The sequence below is a fragment of the Castor canadensis genome, chromosome 5, assembly GCF_047511655.1.
Source record: "Castor canadensis chromosome 5, mCasCan1.hap1v2, whole genome shotgun sequence".
NCBI lineage: Eukaryota > Metazoa > Chordata > Mammalia > Rodentia > Castoridae > Castor > Castor canadensis.
Window position 1 is genome coordinate 92044587 of NC_133390.1, and position 25248 is coordinate 92069834.

The following is a 25248-nucleotide window of genomic DNA, read 5'->3' on the forward strand; positions in this document are numbered from 1 at the left end:
GATGTTGTTTTACAGTAATATTTCATATTAAATTTGAGCACTTTAAAGATCTCTCAAGAAAAAGTTACTGCTTTTCTTTTTTATTAGCATATATTGTGCATGGGGGTTTCTTTTAGATATGTGCTTACAATGTATCTTACGCATTCTCCCTTATTTCCCCCACTTCTTAAAAAACAAATCTGTACTCGCTTTCCCCAGTCCCTAAGCGGTCAAAACACTTCCTGTTGTCAGTAGCTGTTGTTTGGGTCAGTCATTTCAAATGTACATGTTACATTTTATGCAAACTATGACATGGCTTTTCACTAAAAATACATATAGCACAGCATAGAATATGTATATATGCAAAATAGCTAAAGTGAGTTTTCAGGAGATGTTATCTTATTTTTTAGGACCTGTTATTTTAACACCTGATAAAACTCACTTCTTCTATTTTTTTATTTGAAAACACTCTTATAAACCTCCAAATTGACTATAGTATTTAATAATAATTTTTTTTTTCCAGTACTGGGGTTTGAACTCAGGGCCTCACACTTGCTAAGCAGGTGCTCTACCACTTGAGCTACTCCACCAGTCCTTTTTAATAATTATTTTATTTTTCAATGAATTTAGAAAATACTGGTTTAAAGGAGTATAGAATTGGTACTTTCTACTTTTATGGATTTAAATCAGTGCTCAGAGGGAGAAACATGTTGATGTTCTGATTGATAGAATGTAGATGAGTCATTTATTTTTTAAAATTTTTATTTATTTTTTGTGGTGTTCGGGATTGAACCCAGGGCCTTGAGCATTCTAGGTGAGCGCTCTGCCACAGAGCTGCATCCCCAGCAAAGTCATTTTTATTGTTTCTATGTGTTTAGGTAGTATTCTGAGCTTGTATTAGGATTCTGAAGTCTGATGCTCCACTTTAGTAAGGTATGTATCGTAAGATACAAGTGATAAGTAATTTTGATTGCTATGAAATGTAATGATGAGGCCTTTTGTTTTGGATGGAAATCTGAAAACAACTCATTAAGAACCATGAACACAACTGGGTGTAGTCGTGCAAACCTATAATGCCAGTACTTGAGAGACTGAGGATCTGGACTTCATGGCTAGCCTTTCTTTTTTTTTTAAATGTGGGATGGGGGTTTGAACTCTAGACTTCATGTTTACTAGGCAGGTGCTCTACCACTTGAGCCATTCATTCCTCCATTGTACTGGGTATTTTTGAGGTAGGGTCTCATGAACTATTTGCTGGCTTCAAACCACCATCTCCTGGTTTTTGCTTCCTGAGTAGCCAGGATTATAGGCTTGGGACACCCCTGAAATCTCCCCTGTCTTTATCCTCAACATCTGCTAGTGGCTGGCACACTGTAGATGTGCCATCCATGTTGAGTCGAATCCTTGAAGCTCTGTCACTGAAGTACAGGAGAAGGCCTAGTATAGTAGAACTTTGCCTGTTTGAATGTGATTTACAGATACAAAACTAGAAAAGAGATCCATCCAGTTAAAGAAATTCATTGCCCCTTGGATTCATGGTTTGTATACTGTGAGGATTTTGAGGGTCCTTTTGAGAGCCTAGCATCTTATTCTGCAATCTTTGTGAAGTAGTTGCAGATTTTTTTTTTCGTGGAACTGGTTTTTGAACTGAGGGCCTTATGCTTGCTAGGCAGGCGCTCTTACCGTTTGAGACATTCCACTAGCAGATCTTTTTTGGTTTGGGAGCAACATAGATATGCTAGTAGTTGCAAGGAATATGCCCAGAACCTGGGTAAAAGAGACATAGACCAAGCCAGGTGATGGTAGCTCATGCCTGTAATCCTAGGTACTTGAGAGGCTGAGATCAGGAGGATCACAGTTTGAGGTCAGCCTGGGCAAATAGTTCAGGAGACCTCATCTCCAAGATAACTATAGTGAAATGGACTGGAGGCATGGCTCAATTGATTGAGCACTTGCTTTGCAAGTGCAAAACCCTGGGTTCAAACCCCAGTTCCACTAAAACAAAAAAAAAAAAGGGAAACAAAACATAGACCTGAATTGGTATTGGGTGGACTTGTCCAGTTCTTGATACTTGTGTATTCTTTATAGTTTATCCCTCCCCACCTTTTTTTTCTTTTTAATTGAACTCTTAATTGATACCGCGTGCCGTTGTTCCCTGACACTAATTCATGACTCTTGGTCTATGTGCCTGTTGGTGCTTTCCCCTTTGACTACGGCTTTTCCACAGGGGAAAGTCAGAGGACGTGTATGTGCCATTCTCATTGTCTAGGCTAGCCATCGCTGTACAAGAGATTATGTGGCCCAAATTGGCTCTTCCTCTTGTGATCTGCAACCAACAGTCTGTCATGGAAACAACTGGTACTTTTTTCCTATGCTTCCACTGTTGAGTGTAGGCTGGCAATGGCATGAGAATTTCATTTAATAATGATGATTAGTAGTGACAAGACAGTTGGAAGATATGGGAGAGTGAGAATTGAAGAAATGGGAGTAGGTAACGCCAAGTCGTGGTGAATTTCTAGCTATTGATGAGAATATCCAAGATAATCTGCAGACTTTGGATATTTGGTATAGAGTTTGGGGATTATAGAAGTCTTGGTTAGTTTGATTCTGTTGTCATTTAGAGTCTTCCAAATTAGATGACCCTTTTGTTAGAAGGAAAGTAGTTGAGCTGTTCAGCTGAAACCAGTTTGCTATCAGGGACATAAGATTTTCAATTGCAACTATGAACTGAAACGATTGCTATGATATTTCAGTGATATTTTAAAAGAATACTTGAAACTTCTAAAAATTAATCAGTAAATTGAAAATCACCAAGGATAGTACATTTAAGAAATTACTATTTTCACTTTCTTCAGAGTGTCATTAAAATAGGCAAGGTACTTTTTACCTTTTTTTTTTTGGCAGTGATGTGAGTTTGAACTCAGGGCTTTATGCCTGCAGATGCTCTACCACTTGAGCCACTCTGCCAGCCCTGTTTTGTTTTGAGGTTTTTCAAGACAGGGTCTTGTGATCTATTTGCCCAGGCTGGCTTTGAACTGTGATATTCCTGATCTCTGCCCAAGTAGCTAGGATTATAGGTGTAAGCCACTGGCGCCGGGCTGGCAAGGTACTATTAAAGGAGGGAATTCATCCGATACTATTGGCTTTTCCTTCTTTAACTATTTGTTTACCTGTATAGAAGGGCAAGATCTTGCACCCTACTGCTTGTGAGTATGTTTTATGATTTGTTGCGCCTCTACTCCCCTCCTGCTTTTGGTTTAGATACTCTGGCAAATCTGGCTGCCTTGTGTCATGTAGTCTCATTTGCCTTTCTTGAATTTTTTCCCAGATGACTCATGTATAATTTGCTAATGGACACATTGGTTGGTTGTTTTGTTTGGTCTGACAGATCAACAGTGAAGTGACTTCCTACATGTGAGAACTGGTAGTGACAGGAAAAAGTGGCTTGTTTTTTTTTTTTTTTTTTTTGAGACTGTTGTATTAATTTTTAAAGAAATACTATAATGAAGGCACATGGTATAATTTAAAGGTTACTACTCTCTAGAGTAGTTGTGAGTATGGATAGTGGGGGGGAAAAGTTTGTGGCTAGATTTGGGAGTAGATTCTGCATCTTTTGCTTTATTCCCTGCAAAAATTTGGATACATTTTAACTTATCTCTGTGGAGCTTCAGTTCCCTTATTTGCAGTGTCAAATATTTATCTGTAAAGGATTAATTAGAATAGGAGTGATAGCATAAGTTAAAGAACAGTTGACTGTGTGTGTGTAAGAACAGTGTGTGTTCTTACCCTGAATGGGCTCTTAATGTGATTGGTTATGGGAATTATGTCAGTACAAGAAGGAAATTACTCTGGCTCATAAATTATTTTCCTCAGTATATTCATGTTTTACAACCTCCGAGCTCAAAGTTTTGCTAAGAGCTGAATGCAGTGAGTTATGGACGTCACTCTGAGTTCTTCCTTTTGGCCTATTTTGGGCATATTTTCACTTTTGAAAGTTACTGTGTAATGCTCCATGAGCCATTCATTTTGTTCAGCAGCCTTAAGTATACTTTAATCCTTTTTCCCTCTAATTTAAGTTGTATATTTATTACATTCAATGATGATTAATAATGATTGCACTGTCTCCCATCCCACAAGCCCCCCCCCCCCCCCCCCGTGCTGGGGTTTGAACTAAGGACCTACACCCTGACCCACTCCACCAGCCTTTTTTTGTGATGGGGTTTTTTTGAGATAGGGTCTTGCAAACTTTTTGTCTGGGTGAGCTTTGAACCTCGATCCTCCTGTTCTCTGTCTCCTGAGTAGCTAGTACAGACATGTGCCACTGGTGCCGTGCTGCATTAACATTTTTATCAGCATTTTTATTTGGATTATTAATTACTTTTGCTAATATTTTTGTTAGAAAGTTGCATAGGTTTTGAGTGCCTCCTTTAACCTTGTTTATTCCCTCATAAAGCCCTGTTACTTTTAGCATGAGACTTTTCATAAAGTGAAAATTTTCCATGGATGCATACTGTTTTATAGACTGCATAACAAAAATACTTGTCTGGCACTATAAAGATGCTTAATGAATGTCAGTTTCCTTCTTTTCCCCCCTTCCTTTAAAGGGATTTTCATCATATTCAAACATCTTTCCCTTAGCCTATAAGCTCTGCCTCCCTTCCCTTACCCCACACCATGTGATATGGCCCTTGGTCACCTCATCAACTATTACTATCATTATTATTATTATTATTATTATTATTATTATATTACTATCACAGCACCCTTCCCCCATTCACTGTGCCCAGCGATACCAGTTCCACACCCAGTGAACAAGCATGTTCCTGTTTCATCTTAATTGCTTTGTTCTTTGCCTCATGCTCTGCCCTGAGATTGTCATATAGCTTACTCTTTTATGTCATTCAGTTCTTAATTCCAATGCTGCCATCTCAGAGAGGTTACAGAGAAGTAGCTATACACCTCCAGCCATTTTTATCACAAGACCTTATGCTTTTCATTGTACTTACCTCTTCTGAAACAGCTTGATAATAGATTTTTTTTTTCCCTTCCCTGCAGAATTTAAACTTCATGAGAACAGGGTTGGGCTTCTCTCACTTGTCACTCTTATCTCCAGTGCCTAAAACAGGACCTGGCAGGTGCTAAGTAAATATTACGTCTATTAGTCTTAGGAATGCATTTGTGACTAGCTGATAGCCTTAAACAGATTCATTCTTACAGTGAATACTGCAAATAATTCATGAAAAGGTTGGCATTTAGGTGAGGATTAGGGAGGGTTTACTAAGTTAGTATTTAGTATTGGATGCTCAGGGTCATATGTGGCTGCTAATTTTCTTGGAGGAGTGTGCTTAGATGATTCTTAGATGGCATTTGAATCGATCTAGACAAAACAGGTAAAAGTGGTAAATGATGAACTGATCTTAAAATGTGATTTGCACGAATCAAATATTAGGCTTTAAGAAGTTAACATTTCATTTTTGTGAAGTTAAAGATGCATGGTTTATCATTTAAATAATATGAGGGCAAGATACAACTTTATATTTAAAGGCTCAGGAGATTTTGTAATTTGCCTTTAACTGTATTTACCTTGTGATGCTGTCTTTTTTTATCGTGCTGGGGGTACATTGTGACATTTACAAAAGTTCTTACAATGTACCATAGTTGAATTCACCCCCTGTGATATTGTTTTGATTAATCACGATCTACTTTCTAAAATGCGAGTCAGAACTATTTTAGTTGTACTGGAAAAATTCAAATCAAATTATTTGCTTAGTCCGAAAAGAGAGTTTGTTAGGCATATGGAATCCAAAAGTGGATTGAATAACTCAACTGTGGGAAAAGCATTAAGTCAGTTGGGCTTTCTGTACAGCCAGAACAAAATCTATTTGAATGCTATTAGTTATTTCTTGTCAACAGCCTTGTGAATTTTTATTTATTTGTTCATGAATTGTTTCAGTCTTTCATAGTAGATTGGCTCTCTTTACTTGGTAGAAAACAACATGCATAATTTAAAAATTAAGTGTTAAATTACATGGAAGATTGCAATACTGATCTCTGCCTAAGTTAGTTTTTCTGAAAATATTTACACTTCTCAAATATCCTAATTAAAATTATCTTTAAGGAAGATTGTTTTAGATGGCAGAAGAATTTTTATATTCATTAGTTTCATGAATATAAATTTCATTGTAGAGAGCATTAAAAGAAATGTCAGTACAATTTCCTTTCTTTTTTTTTTGGTGATCCTGAAATTTGAACTCAGGACTTTGTGCTTGTGAGGCAGATGCTCTATCACTTGAGCCACACACACCCAGCCTAGCAAATACATGTTTTTTAGTGCATCATTTTTGTGGTGTGATTTCTAAAAATCCGAACAAGTTTTTAAGTAGTCAAGGTTTTATCTTGCTTTGTGTATATACATTTTGTATTGAAATTTGTACCAGAAGTATATTTGTTAAGTACTATGGGAAAATTCTGTACACATTTATAAACTTAACTAAATTATATTTCAAGAGCCGCCCATATTAACTACTAATTGAGACTCTTCATACATATGTTAATCTGTCTTGCAATTAAAAAATAGATATGTGAGTTTCACAGGAGAGGGTTATCAGGAGAGGGTACCAAATAACTTGTTCTTTTCTGGCTAATATTTTAGCTTATCTCTAGCATATGGTTTGTAAGTTTGGAAGTGACCAGAAAGAAAGCAGGAGAGATATGGAGGGACTTTGCTGTCTTGAGGAGTTTAGCCATTTTCTTCCACAGGAACTAGTACTGTGAATAGTTTATTTGATAGTACTGGGATTTGAACTTGGTGCCTCATGCTTGCTAGGCAGACGCACTACCCACTTGAGTCACTTTGCCCTGTTTTGTATTGGGTGTTCTCGTGATAGAGTCTCTCAAACTTGTTTCCCCAGACTAGCCTCCCATCTCCATCCTCCTGATTTCTGCCTCATGAGCAGCTAGGATTACAGGCATGAGCCACCAACACCCAGCTTAGTGAAGTATTTAAAATAGAACAGCCACATTACATTGCAGCTCTGTATGTAGTATATGAAGGATGTGATGAGGGCTTGGGAAGAAGAGGGCTTTAACTATAGTCAGAGTGGGGAAGTTGAGCTGATAGTGTACTAAGTGTGAATGGCACTGCATAATTCTGGCAGTATTATATAGGTCCATATTTGTTAATTCTCTTAAAAATCAGTTGGAAATTGAGGGGGGAATTGAAAAAAGCTGAACATCTCAGTTTTTCTCTCTGGTTTACTACTGCTTCTTTTCTGGGGAACAAGGATATTAAGATTGGGAGTTTGTGAGAATGAGAAATTGACTGGCTGTCTAAATAAACTAGTGGATGAAGCTAAAATAGGTAATGAATGAGGAATCCCCTTGTCATCAAGATACCTTAACCAAGGGATAATCACATTAGATGCTTATTTGAGAGTAGTTACAAAAAAACAAATTGGTAGTATAGTGGAACTAATTCATGAAGATTCTAGTGGGTATAATTTTTATTGAGTTCTAGGATAGTCCCTTTTTCATGTATTTTCAAAACTTTTCTAAAGATTTTTTGTTTTTGGCAATGTACTGGGGTCTGAACTCAAGGCCTTGTTACTTGCTGGGGAGGCATTTTAGCATCTGAGCCACACCCCAGCCCTCTGAAGATTTTATTTTCTAAAGTATTAAAATTACTGGAATCTCATTTTAGGCTGGAGACAGAGCACAGGTGGTAGAGTGCAAGCACCAGGCCCTGAATTCAAACTGCCTTTCCCCCCAAAAAGAATCTCAGTTTAGTAACATTAGTTAATTATGTACTGTATAATTGATTATAACTATATATGTTACTTTTATAAACTTCCTATTATGAAGTAATTTTAGACTGTGAGTGAGAAAGAATTGTTGCAAAGACAGTATGAAGTTCTCACATATCTTTCAGACAGCTTCTCATGGCTTATTTATCAAACCTAACTTAACCTACATTGATACAATCTTAAAGTACAGGCTTTATTTTTTATTATATGTTAGTTTTTCCCACTAATGTATTTTTCCTGTTCGAGGATCCTGTGTTTTGTCTCCTTGCTATCTCTACTCTAGTTTGTGATAATTCCTCAGTTTTTGTTGTTTTTCATGACCTTGACAGTTGTAAAGAGTACTGGTTTATCTGATGTTTTTATTGATTGGACGGAGGCTGTGGATACTTGGGAAGAAGATCACAAAGGTCATGTGCCTGTCTCATTGAGTACTATTACATATTAACAGAGGTGGGGTGCATATGGTATGTCTTTCTTACTATGGGGATGGTAACCTTGATCACTTGATTAAGATCATGCCAGGCTTCCTCACTTTATTCTTTATGTTCCACACTCTGCTCATTACAAGTGAGTCCACTGGCTGGGGGCATCATAGCAGTGGTAGAGTGTGTGTGCGTGTGTGTAGCACTTGTGAGGCCTTGGGTTCAATCTCCAGGGCTTCCCTTCACACCCCCGTCTCCGCCCCCCACAATAAAAGAAAAAAAGTAAGTACTTTGGGGTGATATTTTAAGACTGTGAAGGTGGCCTTTTAATTTTTTATTTTTTCTTTAAAGTTTTGCCCAGTAACTAGCAATTCAGCAGTGGGGCTTATTTGGAGCAGTAATTACTATGTCTTTTGTTTGTTTGTTTTTTGGTGTTACCCATTTTGAACTCAGAGCCTTGCCCTTGAGAGCTTGTTTGGAGGATCTAGCAGGGGAGCGCAGCTACTCGTATACCCTTGACCAGAGAACGGGCCTCCTGTATCGGGGATGGTCGTCCTCTTCCACTGAGTGCGCAGCTTCGGGAGGGACAGTCATGGAGCGGTGAGGGAGGAAGGGGACACCCGTCTAGCCAGCCAGATCAGCCAAATCAACCCTGGTGATGAATGGGGTGACACATGTCGCAGCCAAGTCGCCCTCACATCCAGCCTTGCCCTCGATAGGCAGGTGCTCTACCACTTGAGCCACCCTACCAGCCCATTGTTGTGTTTTTTAATAGTGATATTCTAGTTCCTTTATTCCTTGTACGTTGGATTTTTTTCTGTACAAGAGGTTTGTTAATTTTGTCTTACGTTCACATTTATTTGCATACTTGATCATTACGTTGATGTGGAGAGGTGGGTATTTATTTTGTTCTTTGGGTTACAGGTTAATATCATCACTGCTCATGCTGTTGCTTGCATTGTTCCCGCTTTGGCCCTACAGCTCTTTCAGACTGTCTCTGCACTCTTTCACGATGATTCTTTCCTTAATTATTTTTAGAATTTTGTTACTTTCTGATGCAACAGTGCAACAAGATGTTCCAGAGTCATCTTGTATTTTCCCTTCCCCAGCCTTATACTCTGCAATTGCTCAAAAAATCCTTGGGTCCCTTTTATTACAGTCACAAAAATACTTTTATTCTAATTCAGGAAGTAATGCCTTTCTGTGGATTTTTACAAGTTGTCAGTTGTCTTGTAAATAATACACAACAGCTTTATTTTTGTGTTCTTTTTTGAGAGAGGGTTTTGTTATGTAACTCAGGCTTTTCTTGAACTAACATCCTCCTAGCTCAGCCTTCTGAGTGCTGAGATTATAGGGGTGTACTACCATGCCCAGTTTATTTTTTGTGGTGCTGGGATCAGATTCCAAGGCATACTAGGTAAGTACACTGGCGTTTGAAGTCAGGGCTTTGTGCTTACAAAGCAGGCGCTCTTGAGCCACACCTCCAGTCCATTTTGCTGGTTATTTTGGAGAGCAGGGGCCTCATGAGCTATATCCCCCAGACTGGCTTTGAAGCTCAATCCTCCTCATCTCAGCCTCCCAAGTAGCTAGGTTTATAGGTATGAGCCACTTGTAGTAGTCCTGGCACTTGGAAAGAAGTGCAAATCTTTTTTTTTTTTTTTAATTCTGTACTGGGATTTGAACTGGGGCCTACAGCTTGAATCACTCCACCAGCTTTTTTTTTTTTTTTTTTTTAGTTGGGTGTCTTTGAGATAGGGTTTCACAAAGTATTTGCCCCGGCTGGCTTTGAACCTTAATCCTCCTGATCTGTCTCCTAAATAGCTAGGATTGCAGGTATGAGCCACCAGTGCCTGGCAAGAAGTATAAATCTTAACTAAGAACAGTGACTGGTTCTCAGACTTTAGTGTGGATCAGAATCATTTGGAGGTCTTATTAAACCAAAATACTCAGTCTCCCTTCTCCCTCCCCAATTTCTGATTGTGTAGCCAGTAAGTTCTAGTGATGATAATGTTGATACTGCTGGTTTGAGGGCTATAGTTTTAGAGCCACTGTAAACGGATTGGAGAGAAGTGAATTAGGTAGAGGAATTTAAGGAAGGGATCACAGTGATCTGTTCATCTCCTGATGTTTTTGTTGATTGTGCCTGTACAGCTTGGTCTTTGTTTTATTTTTTTTGGTGGTACTGGGATTTGAACTCAGAGCCTCACGCTTGCTAGGCAGGTGCTCTACCACTTGAACCACTCCATCAGTCGTTATTTCTCTTTCAGACTAATAATTATATAATCCAGAGTTTAAACTCTTTAAGGAAATTGATATCCACAGACTTTGGACATACGAATGTAGTGAAGTGGTAAGTGTCTACTTTCTCTTTGTTAAGAAAATAAAATGTAATCATCATCACTGTATTAATAACTGAAATAAAGTTTTCATTTTATTAAAAGGACCTATAATACGTGTGTATATAAACATGTCAAGGTAAATTTTGTAGGTAGGAAGAAATTGCTTACTTTAAGGTGATTGGTTAGTTAGGAGGATAATTGGATTGTTAAGACAAACGTAGGAAGGAAGGTTAACATTTGTGTGTCTCCTCTTCCCCCCCCATCTTTATTTTTGTTAAAGTGGCTAAAGATTGAAATAAAGTGAATAAGTAATTGTAAATTATAGAAGCTTTAGATTTAATATGTAAATTAAGAAATAGTTGGCTCTTTAAAAATATTTAAATATTTTGAAAAGTATATGTTAGTATTATAGTACTAAATGTACACAACATTATAAAGAGAAACACTAAATATATTTATATGTATGTGAACACCAAGTGAAGCAGTAACAGTTGATTATGTAATATGTTGTATTTGGAGCACTTAAAATGGTTTTTTTTTTTGTTTCTTTCATTTTGATTCTTTTTTCACGTCAAGTATATTTCTTAGAATTTTCTACAATCAGGTGAGCAGTTTTAAATGTAAGTAAAAAAAAAAGGGGGGGGAGGGTGTTAATGGGCTAGGACTGTAGCTCAGTGGTAGAATGTCTGCCTAGCTTTGGTTCAATCCCCAACACTAGGAGCATCCCCTGTCCCCCACAAAAAGGGGACTTAATTTTTTTCCCCCAGTACTGGGGCTTGATCTCAGGGCTTTATGCCATATGTTATTTTCTTATTTACCTGTCATAGAAACCTGGTTTCCATTGTATAACATGCCTGATTCTCTCTTCCCCCACACACTGGGGATTGAACGCAGGGACTCATGCATGCTAGACATACACTCTTACCACCAGAGCCATGCCCCACCCTCCTCACTTTTTCTTTCTTTTATTTTTAAAGTAGGGTCTCACTAACTTTGCCTGGGCTGCCATCTTGTGATCCTCCTATCTACCTCCAGAGTAGCTGTGATTAGGCTGTACAACCATGCCCTGCTGTGTGCCTGATTTCTATTGTGTTTGTGTATTTATTGTATTTCATGTAAGTGGCTTAACTGAAATGACACTGAAAGTTGTTGATTTCCCATTTTATGACTTGAAAGTCCAGAGTAGTAATTATGAAACCTTACAGTAGAGTTTTTCCCTATAACAAAAAATCTTTAAAAGATTTAATGTTTTAGAGCAGTTTTAGGTTCACATTAAAATTCAGAGGAAAATGCAGAGATTAAATGTATACTGGCTGCTCCCACATGTGTACATCTCCCCCATTATTGACATCTCCCATCAGAGTGGTATATTTGTTACAACTGATGAATTTAACCTACAGTTCTTACCTAAAGTCACATTTCATTATATTCTTCATTCTTTGAGTTTTGACAAATACATAATGGTATGTATCTACCACTAGAGTATTACAGAGTGTTTTCATTGCCCTAAAAATCCTCTGTGCCTCACCTATTCATCCTTCCCCTATTTTCCAGCCCCTGACAATAACTGATCTTTTTGCAGTCCTCCATAGTTTTGCTTTTCTCAGTGTCATATAATTGGAATCATACAGTGTGGTAACCTTTCCAGGAATGCTGCTTTCTCAGAGTAATAAGGCATTTATATTTCCTGTCTTTCATGATTTTATTGCTCATTTCTTTTTGATACAGAAGAATAGCCTGTTGTCTGCCATAGTTTATCCATTGACCTACTGAAAGATATCTTGACTGGTTCTAAGTTTTGGCAGTTATGAATAAAGCTGCTACAGATATCCATGTGTAGTTTTTTTGTGTGGATGTTTTTTCAATTTCTTTGGATACCAAGGAATATGATTGTAGGAAGGTGCGTTAAGGACCCGTCCCCTTTTACAAGAAACCACTGAACTATCTTCCAAGTGGCCATATCAATGGCTCCTAGCAGCATTAAATGAGTTCCATTGCATCCCATCCTGCCAGCATTTGCTCCAGATTTGGCTATTCCAGTAGGTGTGCAGTGGTATTTCACTGTTTTCTTCTCATTGTTCTAGTTTGCATTTTCCTGATGGCATATGATGTGGAACATCTTTTCCATAAGCTTATTTGTTATGTATGGTTTTTTAGGGCCTACAACTTAAGCCACTCCACCAGCCCTTTTTTGTGAAGGGTCTTTTTGAAATAGGGTCTCTACAAACTATTTGTCTGATTGTCTTCAAATTGCTGTCCTTCTGATCTCTGCCTCTTGAGTAGCTAGGATTATAGGTGTGAGCCACTGGTACCCGTCACCATCTGTGTATTTTTTTGTTCAGTTGTTTTGGTCTGCATTCCATTTTATGAGTAGTTTGTGTTCTTATTTGTAAGTTTTAAGTTTTTTTTTTTTTTTTTTTTGGGTATGTGGGACACTCAGCACTGCAAAGAAAAAAAAGTGTTCCTTACATATTTGGATAGCAGTTCTTTATCAGATGTGTCTTTTTGCAAATATTTTCTCAAGGTTTTGTAGCTTGTCTTCTCATTCTGTTGACTTTTTTGCAAAGTGGACATTTTTAATTTAAATGAAGTCCAACTTATTTCTTTCATGGGTTGTGTCTTTGGTGTTGTGTCTCAAAAATCATTGTTATACCCCTAATCATCTAGGTTCCATCCCGACATTATCTTCTAGGAGCTTTATAATTTATGCTTTATGTTTAGGTCTTCGATTTATTTTGACTTCATTTTTATGAAGAATGTGAGGTGTGTGTCTAAATTCACTTTTATGCTTGTGGCTACTCAATCAAGCACCATTTATTGGAAATCATGTATTTGCTTCATTCTATTTTGCCTTTGCTTTTTTATCAAAGTCGATTATGTTTACTTCGGTGTGTTTCTGGCTCTTCTGTTTCATTGATCTGTTTGTTCTTTCACCTGTACTTGACTGTGTCCTGAGGCTTAGTGATCCAGCTTTGTCTTTCTTTCTTTTATGTTGGCTTTTCTTGGTCTTTTGCATATGAAAATTCAAATTGACTTTAGACCAAGTTTGTTGATATTCAAAAAATAACTGCCTGGGATTTTGATTGAGATTACACTATTCAGTCTTTTCTTTCTTTCTTTTTTTTTTTTTTTTGTAATACTGGGGCTAGAATAGAACACTTGCTAGGTAGGCATTCTACCACTCGAACCACTCTGTCAGTGACAATATTGATTGTTCCTATTTGTGGACATGGAATATCTCCATTTATTTTGTTCTTCAATTTCTTTTGCCAGTGATTTTTTTTTTTTTTTAAATTGGGGTTTGAATTCAGAGCTTCACACTTGCAAAGAAGATGCTCTATTGCTTGAGCCATACCTCCAGTCCATGTTGCTCTGGTTATTTTGGAGATGGGGGAAAGGGTCTCGCAAACTATTTGCCTGGACTGCCCTAAGCCTGAAACTGCTGTGCTCCTGATTCCCGCCCCCAAGTAGCTAGGGTTACAGGTGTGAGCCACTGGTGCCTAGTTTTTTTTTACTTTAAATGAACTTTTCTCATATAGATCTTTGTATGTGTTTTGTTGGATTTATACCTAAGTGCCTGAGTATTGGAGTCTGTTTGGCAGCTACTGACAGTGACATCTGTACTACTCAGTGACCAAGAGTACAGTGGAGGGTATCACATAACTAACATAAGGTAAAGTACATCTGTTTTAGGTGTGTGACTCAGTAAATCTTCTTTTAGTTGAGGTATAATTTATTTCCAATAAAATGAACAGATGTTACTGAAATAGTTTAATGAATTCTGATGCTTATTTAACCATGTAACCCACCCCAGTCAAGATTTAAAACATTTTCATCATCCAGAAAATTCCCATAGGCCCTGTTTTCCTTTCTCTATACCTTAGAGAATTCCTTTTCTAATTTATGTTACCATAATTTAGTTGTGACCAATCCTGGCATAGTGGTACGTGCTTGTAATCTCAGGGCTCTGAGGCAGGAAGATAGTGAGTTCAGGGTCACCCTTGGCTACATAATGAAACCTTGGCTCAGAAAACAAAAATGCCACAAAACCCCTTAAAAATCATGTTCATGATTTGTTTTAAAACATATCAGCTATCAACAAGATCAAAATACAGAGCATCTCATGCCTTCCAGCAGCCTCCTTTTTCCCTCCCTCCCAGTTTATATCTTCCCCACTATATTGACATGACGTCCACTAGAGATTAATTGTGTAAGTCTTTAAGTCTTTGCATCATCTGGTTTGGATTTTTGTTTGTTTCCTCTCCTATGTTGCCTAGCCTGGTCTTAAACTTATGGACTCAAAAGTGATTCTTCTGCCTCCCAAGCAGCTGGGACTACACTGCATCATCGCTTGTATCAAGCAGTAGTTGCTTTTTCTGCATCTCTCTCTACACACAACACACACATACGTACATACATACATACACACACACACATGTTTACATGCATATATAACATTTTACTGTTACTGGTCAGATTTTTTCAGACTTTTAATTTTTTCTTGTATAAATATACTGTGTTGTAGCCAAAGCTGGAGATAGATGCTCTGCATGGAGACTCTGGTGTGTATTTTTACAAGATGGCTAGTGAATTACTGATGAGGATACTTGATGAACATGATCTTTTCCCAGAGGTTGGGGGTAGGTCTTGGAGATGACCTTGTCCAAGTTTCCCAGGATGGCAGAATAGCCCCTGGTTGAATTGTAACAGTTGTCAATATCAGTCATCATCAGCAGCTTCTTGGGCACAGAAGCTGAGACAGTACCAGTTCCTCTGGGGGTAGGGTTGAGGTATACACCAGCATAGAACCTCAGCTGCCTGTTTCCTTGCATGGATCAGCATGAGGCTTGACAATCTAGGAACAATGGAGAGCTTGGCCAAATGATGACCCCCTTGGATGTTGGGGCTACATCCTTGGAGCACCTAACATGCAGAGTGATGTTGACAATTGTAGTCTCTGATGATGACAAATGCCTTGAACCTGGTCAGCTGGCCAATGTGAATCTGCTTGGCCACATCTTGCTGATGCAAGGTCACTTGCATCAGCATGTGTTCAAAACCTCATCGTAGAGAGTTTGGTCCCGGGAAAACATCAATAATCGTAGACTCCTTGATGGGCAGGGAGAAAAGATAGCTCTTCTCCAGGGACTTGACCTTCATATCCTTGACCAAGTGGCCCATGTTGGTGATGAGGACCATACCCTTGTCATCATCCTTGCCTCAGTGAGCCCTAGGCCCCAGTTTTGACCACAGTTATTAATGTGTCTCCAGAGGTCCAGAAGCTGCTGTGGCCTTCCACATCCTGGGCCCTCCTGTTGTACCAGTGTCACCTACCATTTGGCATTTTCCTGGTTTTCAGCTTTGGGCTATTCTCAGTAAAAACTGCTGTGAACATTATAAAGTGCTAGTATCTTTTTGGTGTATCAGAAATGTAATTGATGGGTAATAGGGTATAATATATGTCTCACTTTTGTAGGTAACAACCAAGTACCTTCTTAAGGTGGTTTTACCAATTTACATTTCAGCTATCAGTATTTGAGAGTGCTTGCTGCTCCATATCTTTGTTAAAAATACATGTTGGTTGTTTTTATTTCAGTTATTTGAGTGGGATGTAGTGGTATCTCATTGTGGTTATAATTTGAATTTCCTTGGTGGCAAAAAATGCTGAAGATGTTTTCATGTGCTTATGTTGGTACACAAGTTAAATCCTAGTGATGTAACTTGGAATCATTTGCAAGGTTTTAAAAATAGATTAGGGAAATTAGCCCATTGTGATATGATTCAAAAGGGTTTTTTTTTAAAACCTATTTATAATATTTTTTGGTTTGTTTGTACATTTATTTATTGGTGGTACTGGGATTTGTACTCAGCTTTGCACCACGTAGTCAGGTGCTCTACTATCTGAGACAAGCCTACACCCTTTTGGAGATTTTCACATTTTGCCCAGGTCGACATTGACTGTAATCCTCCTATTATAAGCTTCCCATCACCAAACCCAGCTTGTGAGATGAGGGTCTCAAAAACTATTTTGCCTGGGCTAGTCTGGAGCAGTAATTCTCCTGATCTCAGCCTCCTGTGTAGATGGGATGACAGGCGTGTCACTCCCAGCTAGTAATTGAGGTGGTCTGGGGCATTTGAATTTTTTGCCCAGCTGGCCTCCAACTGTGATCCTCCCCATCTCAGCATTTCAAGTAGCTAAGGTTACAGGTATGGGCCACTGGAGTCTGGCTATGTGTTTTTTTTTTTAAACTTTTGACTAACATAAAAGTCATACAATTAGCAAAGTTTAAACGAGTAATTTGGTCACATTTGTTACTCTTTCTAACTTGTTTCTGAGTTTTATGGAATGCATTTGAAAATTGCCTTCTCCTTTTTGAGTTTATTGGCTGAAGTGTTTTCCTTTGACTCACCGGTATTTCTCCCCTCTTTTTACCCTTTTTTTGTGGGACTGGAGTTTAAATCCAGGGCCTTGTGCTTGGAGTGCTCTACCGCTTGAGCCACACTTCAGTCCATTTTGTTCTGTTTATTTTGTAGATGTCCAGATAATTCTCAAGTGGCAATCCTCCCAATCTCAGCTTCCTAAGTAACTAGGATTTCAGGTATAAGTCCTTTTGGCTGGTTTCACCTATGTCCAGTGAAGAGTGCGGGTTGGGAGTATTTCTTGTACGAATCCAGAGACCTAAAAGCTATGGGTAATGTGCCCTTAAGTGATTCTGCATCTGAAGACCTCTACTATTTTTTCATTCTAGGTTTAGGAATCTTTGTAAACAAGGTTAAAAGATTGGCCCACTGTCTCAGGTTTTCTTCCAGGATATTTACTGCTACTCTCTAGTTGATTCTGCTTGTATCTGTACAGATGGTAATAATGGCTTACCAGTCAGACGGCACTAATTGTAAGGTTGAGTTTTACAATTGATGAATACATTTTGAAATAAAAAATAATACTTTTTCCAGATTGATCTGCTTATTGCCCTGGCTGGAGATAAAATATTTATCTTGTTCAATAACTATAGTTTGTGTGTTAAATTTAGAGAAAGAAAAAAATAATCATATGTAGCTAAACTATTCACTGCCTTCTAAACACTGCCTTGGCAATACTGCTTGGGGGAAATCACTCTGGTGCTAATGATCTCTTTATAGTAATTCCCTTTTATGTAGGGTTTTACATGGCTATTGATGAGTTAAGAATCTTATACTTGGATTTTATAAATTGAAAAATGTAGTTAACCTGACTCATATTGTACATAAATAATTTGAGGTAGATGTGGGAAATAATCATTTTGCCTCCTGCTTGTAAAAATCTGTTTTCAATCAGGATTTTTGGGGAAGGAAATCTTAAAGGTCACAGACTAGCTAAAATAATTACATAAAAAGTGAGGATAGGTAAAACTTGCCAAAGGGTTATCTAAGATGCTAGGCAAAACCATCAGGAAAACTGGAAAACATATCTAAAGATAAAACAGAAATATAAAAATAGAAAATTGTGTTAAGCAATAATGTTAAGCATTTATCAAATTTCCCCAAGGAAGAAAACAAAAAACCTGTGTGCTTGTATACCTTTAATATATCTCAGATCCTTAACTGGCTTTGCTTGTTCAGTAGGCAATATATACTTTAAAATTTTTTTTACATTTCTAGAAAATGTTTAGGCCTTTAAATATCTTCTGTGATGTAGAACTTTTTCAGATAGCAAAGCGTAATTGAGAGCTTGATGGAAAAGGAGACTTTACCTCAGGAAACCTGCTGCAGGGGTGTTTCCTGGAATTGGGAACAGAATGGGAGCTAGGGACCCAGTGGACACTGTTCTGTGTGAGAGTCTTGCTTTCCTCTGCATAGTGGATATTAATGAGCTTCCGGTGGCTCTCTGATTTACATTTGTCTAAGTTCCCTCCAAAGAAAGTACTTTTAACTTCATCCCCTCCTTCCCATTTTTTTTTTCTTTTCTCAGGTTAAGTAATGTACTCGGTGTCACATACAAATATGACTCTGTAGTCATGCTTGTAACCACTATTTAATATTATTCAGCTGAGTTACATTTAAACTATGAGGTTAGATCATTAACATGGTGCTGTCAGTGAGCTTGCCTTATTGATGAAACTTTAGAAGACTTTTAAGCAGATAAACATGTTAAATTTTACTGAAACAAGCAGAATGTGGAGTCCTTATGCAAATATATGGCTAGTGCCTCAAAATTTGGGGACTAACATAGCTTGTTTTAAAAACAAAAATAAATGGCCATCACAGTTTTCACCAAGCCCTGTGCACCAGGTGGCAGCAGTTAAGTTACTTGTTTATAGGGGCTGGTAATTCCTAACGTGTAGTGCTGATTATAATTTAGTGATTCCCTCTACCCCACTGAATTGTTAAAGAATGATATATCTTTAGTACTTGAAAGGGATGCTATATAATACTTCCTTTAAGAACGAGTAGAGAATGAACAAAAGAACTCATGATGCTGAAAACATGATGAGAATTTCCTGTTTGGTGTTTTCAGGTAGCTACTTTGATACTTCAGATGCATGTATGAAAATGGAATAATGACATTGGTTAAAAATTGTTTAAAGAGGGAGGACAGGTAAGAAAAGAGTAATAGAGGGGGCGAATATGACCAAATACTTGATAGACGTTAAATAAGGTATATACATGACCTCTTTGTACAATTAATACATGCCAGTCAAAAAGTAAAGTGCTTAGACTTGTCATTTATATGTATGTAAATTTTATATTGACTTTTTTTTTTTTTTGGGTGTACTGGTGTTTGAACTTAGGGCCTCACCCTTGCTAGACAAGTATTCTGCCACTTGAGCCACTCCACCAGCCTTGTTTTGTGTTGGGTATTTTGAGATAGGGTCTCTTGAACTGTGCCTAGGGCTGGCCTTGGACCTCAATTCTTGATCTCTGCCTGCCTAGTAGCTAGGATTACAAGCTGGCGCCCTGTTAAATACTGTCTTTTATATAGTATTTCTTTTTAATTATGTATTTCTCATAATACCGAGCATTGAACATACTCTTTTTTAAAAGGGGGGGTTCTTATTTTATAAACTGTAGATACCCCAAATTGTGCAGTAAGTGATTATTTACTTATCATTTTGCAATCTTTTTAGCATTTGATAATTTACACAATTTTTAGGAACTAGTTTATTCAGTTTGGAAGTGAGCTGTTTGCTTTCTTTCCTTAGCAGCAGGATTCAGGCTCAGCATTTAAACCTCTGATGAGAGCTTTTTCTTTTTGTCCATTGAGGAAAGTCTAACTGCATTCCACATAAGTTAAAATCATCATTCTCATTACAGAATCAAAAAAAGAAAATCGTTCTGCCCTTCACGTTTTAGAGCAAGAAATCTGAAACTTGGTATCTCGGTTTTTTTGAGTCAGTCTTAAATTGTAACCCAGGCTTCTGATCTTCTCCCTCAGCCTCCTGAGTGTTAGGATTAAAGGTGTGACTATAGTGCCTAATTGAAGAATTTTTAATTCTAATGATTTTAGAGACCATATTGTATTTTTATAACTTTAGTTTTGGATGTGGGGAAGATAAATAGTTGTTTACATGGGCCTATAGGATGATGTACCTATAATTGATTTATATTCAATTGTTTGTAGAAGAGTATTTGTTTAATACCACTTCAGGGATGTTAGATTAACTTCTGGGTTTTTCTATCCTTCAGCGTTAGTAGTTGTCCAAGGTAATGGTGCTCAGCCATCAGTTTCCTAATTACATCTGTCTAGAGGCCCATCAGCTTCTTAGCTCCTTTTAGTTACTGCCTCTGAACTGTTTCTTAGAAGGAACACCAACAACATTTTCAATCCTTAACATATGATTGGAAATTAAAAATTGTACCATAGGTAACCTTGTTCTAAATTCCCATATTTACACTGGAATTTGCAGTGCATAGTATGCTACATATGTCCTGTTTTGCATTACGCATTAGTTTTAATATATATTGTCCTGTTTTTCTTATGCTTCCCTAAATTATTTTTTTGAAACAGGGGTTTATATAATTCTAGATAAGATGAATTCTTGGTTGGTGAAGAATTATTCTATACTGCATTAAATCTTGGCCTTACCATTAATCAAATACGGGGCAAGGGAAGGTCAGCTTACTGCCTTCTAGAGTCCATAAAAGGTAAGACTGGTACTTGTCTCAGTTACAAAGCAGCTTGTAAGCTGTGTAGTTTTGTTGGATAGCCTACCTTGTAAAGGAATGTGAGACAGAATGGTGAAGAGCTGCAGGGGGTTTTGGGAAAGCTGCATGGAAAGCAGACAATAAGCAGAGGGAAATGGAAGCAGTAATAACTCAATTAGGGTTAATCAAAAGCAAAGTGAAAGGGATATCAAACTCTGAAGGAATAACAAGAATGATACCTAGAGAAATCTATACAGAAAATATAGAAGAAATACTTAGAAATAGCTAGAATCCAGAGCCAGTATTAACTTGAGTAGGTGAGGGAAATAGATGTAGATATAACAGTTTTCTGCAAAAGCTGAGAATTGGGTATTCAGTCACATGTGTGGCTTCAGGGAAACCAAACAGAGGAGAGAGAGTGATCTAGGATTGAAGATTAAAATTCATAATGCAGAGTGAAGGTAGCAGTTTATGAGAGAGGTCCTATGGACTAAAAAAGAAGAGTGACAGCAGGGAGCTTTATGTAAGTTTTCAACACAGCCAGGCCAAATGAGTATTAATTTGCTGTACTTGTTCTCAATTTATTCCTGATGTTCCCTCACCTTGTTACCCATTTGAATTATCTTGGAACAAATTGGATATACTAGGATTTAGGACAAGAGAATGTAGTCTCTTAATGGGAAAAACTCCTTTTACCCTTTTATGGTGAAAAGTTTCACAGTAGCTGAGCTAGGGAATATATTACAGGTGCTCTGGGATACAGCTGGTTTCACACTCATCCTGTTTGCTGGGTTATATAAACCATCAACTAAAAGAATCAGATGCAACGGTTTCTTAATGCTGCTTCTCATACACACTGATGAAGTTAAGCTTTTGATACATACTTAAAAATACTTCATAAGTTAGAGATGCTGCAGACTGAAAAATATGTGTGGTTTTGAGTCTCAGATTTGGCTGTCTTTCCAGCTTTAATTTTACATAACACTGTGACTGGGTAAGTGACTAGATTTCTCTTGAAAACAGCTGCGTTATTATAAAGTAAAGGAGTTGAACAACATCTTTAAACTGTTCTGATTCTGTAATCCTATGCATTTAAAAAATTATTACTTGCTTTTACAAACTACCTTAGAAACAATCATCATACATAATATTTCTAGGAAAGAATGAGTTTCAAATTTTGAATAACTGGCTCACATTCCAGTATAGTGAGGTTACATCACATTCTCACAAATTGTTCTAATTTGTGGCCTGAATATTTTTTATTTTTATTTTGGTGAGACTGGGGTTTGAACTCCAGCCTTTACACTTGGAAAGCAGCTGCTCTACTGCTTGGATCATGCTTCAAACCAAGATCTTCCGGATCTCAGCCTCCCAGGTAGCTGAGATTACAGCATTGGTATGGCTTGTGTCTTGAATTTTAAATGAAGGTAATAGATAAAACTTTTCCTGTTTCTCCATTCTGATTAATACCTCACTCTACAGCTTTTTTGGGGATTATTTCACATGTCCTTAGATAATTAGTTCTGTTAGTTGTCTTCTCGGCTGCATGGCATTTGAATAGAAGCTTTTAGTTTTTCAAGCAGAAAGTTATTGGTGGAGCTGGAAAAAAAAATCTAAAACACTGAACTGCATGGCAGGAGAAAGCAGTGAATAGATCTGAGCATGTCAAAGTCACATGTATTCTTTTTGCTAGATAACTCAGTTTGTAGTTACTGAAAGAGGAGAACAGGATTGGTGACTAGTTGGTATTTAATTTTAGTGACTTTCGATCTCTGAATTTTGACGTGCATTGAAGGCACCCATCGTGCTGTAAGTTCTTAACATGTACCCTTAATACTGTGGATTTCTGTTTGGCTCTATTTTGTCTAGCTTTAAGAAATTGAGAAGTCTTCATTCTTAACTAAAATAGTAATACCTGTGACATACTACATACTGTTTGCTCCTCTGTATCCTTGAGTCCTGTTCTCCTGTACAGCCCTTTAAGAACTCAGTGCCAAAGTCTCACTTCAGTTTCCAGGGAAGATGAATAAGAAGAGGTACATTTGGCTCTTGGTTACCACCATCTTGATTGTTCTGAAAACAGTCCTTCTTCGTACTAATTTCTAGTTTGATAGGTTTACCCTTGTTATGAAAGCAGATAGATGAGAGAAAGAGGAAAAAAAAGACTTTCTGATTTAATCATTGGGCAAATGGTATAGTATGATTATATGTATGTCATATTCTCAAAGTAGAGAACCTGGGATAATAGAACTACATAGATATCTACTTTAAGATTTGTTTATACTGGCATTTTCTTAGAAATTAGAATAATTTTAGAGCAAAGGGCAGCATACTGTTTCTGCAAAGAATCAGATAACAGCACTGTTGAAGTGGGTCATAGCCATAGATAGTATTTAAATGAATAAGAAGTGACTGTTTCATAAAAATTTTTTTCAAATGATACTCTGAAATGGAAGTTCATATGATTTTCACATTCCTTATGCCTAGTAGTCATCTAAAAATGTAAAAATTATTTTTAAGTTTATATGCTGTACAAAAGCAGTTTGGATTTGGCCCACGGCCAAGGCTAGGTAACTCATATTTTAGTGCAGTAATGACAAATTTGTTTCAATTTGCTTTTCCTGTGCTATTTAGGTAAGCAATTGAAGAATCAGTATAATATCAAATAAGCCTTGAGATCTACCTGGTGTCAGTAAGTTTTATCTAGCATTTTAAATCTCAATCTCCTTGCCCCCCACATTGTGATATTTATATGTGTGCTTATAATATTTTAGATTTACCCCCCCATCATTCTCCCCCCCCCACTTCTTAAAACAATTTCAGTAGGTTTCATTCTTCTAAATACATCCACCATATTCACCCTTTCCTTTTACTCAGCCACTCCTGCTTATATACACCCCTGGAAAAGACTTGTTTTACCCTCCTGTCCTTCATTTTTTAAAAAGTGTATATTGATGGTCCAAGGGGGTTTTGCCTTATATATGAGCACTATATCTATATATCTGTATTATAGGTATCAGTTTAACACCACCCCCCCTTGGTTATTTACTTTTTATCACCATGCTCTCTTTTATTCTATGGCTTATAGTGTATTACATTATATTTTTCATTCTCTAACTTTTAAGATTGCTAGGGTCTTGCAGACTGGCCTGGAACTTACGTATTCAGTCTAGACTTGAAGTTGTGATCCTTCTACCTCTGCCTTCCAAGTGCTGAGATTATAGGTGTGCATTGACATGCCCAGCTTCTATATTTGTTTCTTCTGAGTTACTGGATGCAAATTTAGCCACCTGATTAGTCCCCATTCAGAAACCAGTATGCACTTCACTCTCTTTCCCCTTGTTAATAGTGTGGACTGTAACATACACTGCCCCAAGGGAGGATTTCTCTTTTTTCACTTTTAGAGCTACCCAGAAGGTTGAAAGAGTTTATTTCTGTATGATACCAGCATAAAGTGCAGAATTATCTTTAATTTGAACTCAGTTTTTCCTTCTTAGTTAGCCACTTACAGCAAACTCTCCATGTAGTCATAAACTTGGTTGGAGAAGAGAAAGCAGTGCATCAGGAGTAGACACTGAAAATGTGAGCTGGTGCTTCATAACCAGTCTGTTTACTGTCCTCCATATACTGTTATCACAGAGTAATGGACTGTATCTGCCACATCAGCTTTACCTTGGTATATCAGATGATAGATAATTCGTGGTGGACAGCCCAGGTTGCAGAGTCATCTGTGCTTAGATCTTCATTCTCTAAAAGTACAAAAATTTTTTAAGGACTTTTTTCAAAAGAATTTTGGTTTGACAAAGAAGACATGTTTTTGCCCTTTTTAGGGGTGTCGGCTGTGATTATCCTTAGAGTTTGTCAGTGGCTTGTTATGACACTGATCTTTTGACACTTTGAGCACCATTGCAGTCATAGTTCTTTATGGTCAATTGGCAGAACTAGTTGTAGTGCAGTCTGGATTAATTTGAGAATTTTCTTCCTCTAGGTAACACTTAAAATGGCAGAATGCCAGGTCATTCAGTGAATACAACAGAATTTTGGTATATGTTGTTTCCAGTGTTCAAAGAGGCCCAGCAAGCTTTTTGCTACTTTTTTACTTGTAGGAGACATAAGGGATAGTGACTTCTTCCACTTTTGAGAGTATATCCTGGCATGCCACAGTTCACTTAGTTCACAGCCTGTAGAACTTAATTACTGGTGTCAGAATTCTGTATCTTCTTGGTACTTATTTTCTGGCTTGCAGGTCTTATCAGGGCATCTAGAGCACTGCTGGCTCCTCATCACAAAGTCCTTTTGGCCTGATACTATCAGTGTAGTGAACTAGTATGATGTCCATGGGTGTGGTGAGATAATTAAAATCATGAAAACTAGGAAGTTGAGTTGACTTGAGCAAGTATGGTGAATAACATGTACTGCTGTCTTAAGCCAAATGATAACCAGTTGCTTTGGGAATTTGTTTGCAGAGATAGAAAACGTTTTTGTCATGACTGAAGCTGCATGCCAGGTACTACACTAAACAGATTATATTTGGGTTCCAGCTGTGCTCTATCATTAAGATTAAAATAGTCATTCTTTCTTTTT

The 25248-nt window shown here is 37.5% G+C and overlaps 1 protein-coding gene and 1 pseudogene across 13 annotated transcripts in view; one reads left to right on the plus strand and one right to left on the minus strand.

Moving 5' to 3' along the window:
* The window catches only part of Tbl1xr1 (TBL1X/Y related 1), a 151143-nt gene that overhangs the window by 11990 nt on the left and 113905 nt on the right, over positions 1 to 25248 (plus strand). The window contains exon 1 of one of the 13 annotated variants that reach the window (XM_074073730.1): positions 10516 to 10553. The exons of the other annotated variants lie outside the window; for them this stretch is intronic. The gene's annotated coding sequence lies outside the window, so the exon portion shown is untranslated. Of the gene's footprint in view, positions 1 to 10515; positions 10554 to 25248 lie in introns of those variants that run through there. 13 annotated transcript variants of the gene reach the window in all.
* LOC141423463 (small ribosomal subunit protein uS5 pseudogene) lies at positions 15008 to 15747 on the minus strand (annotated as a pseudogene).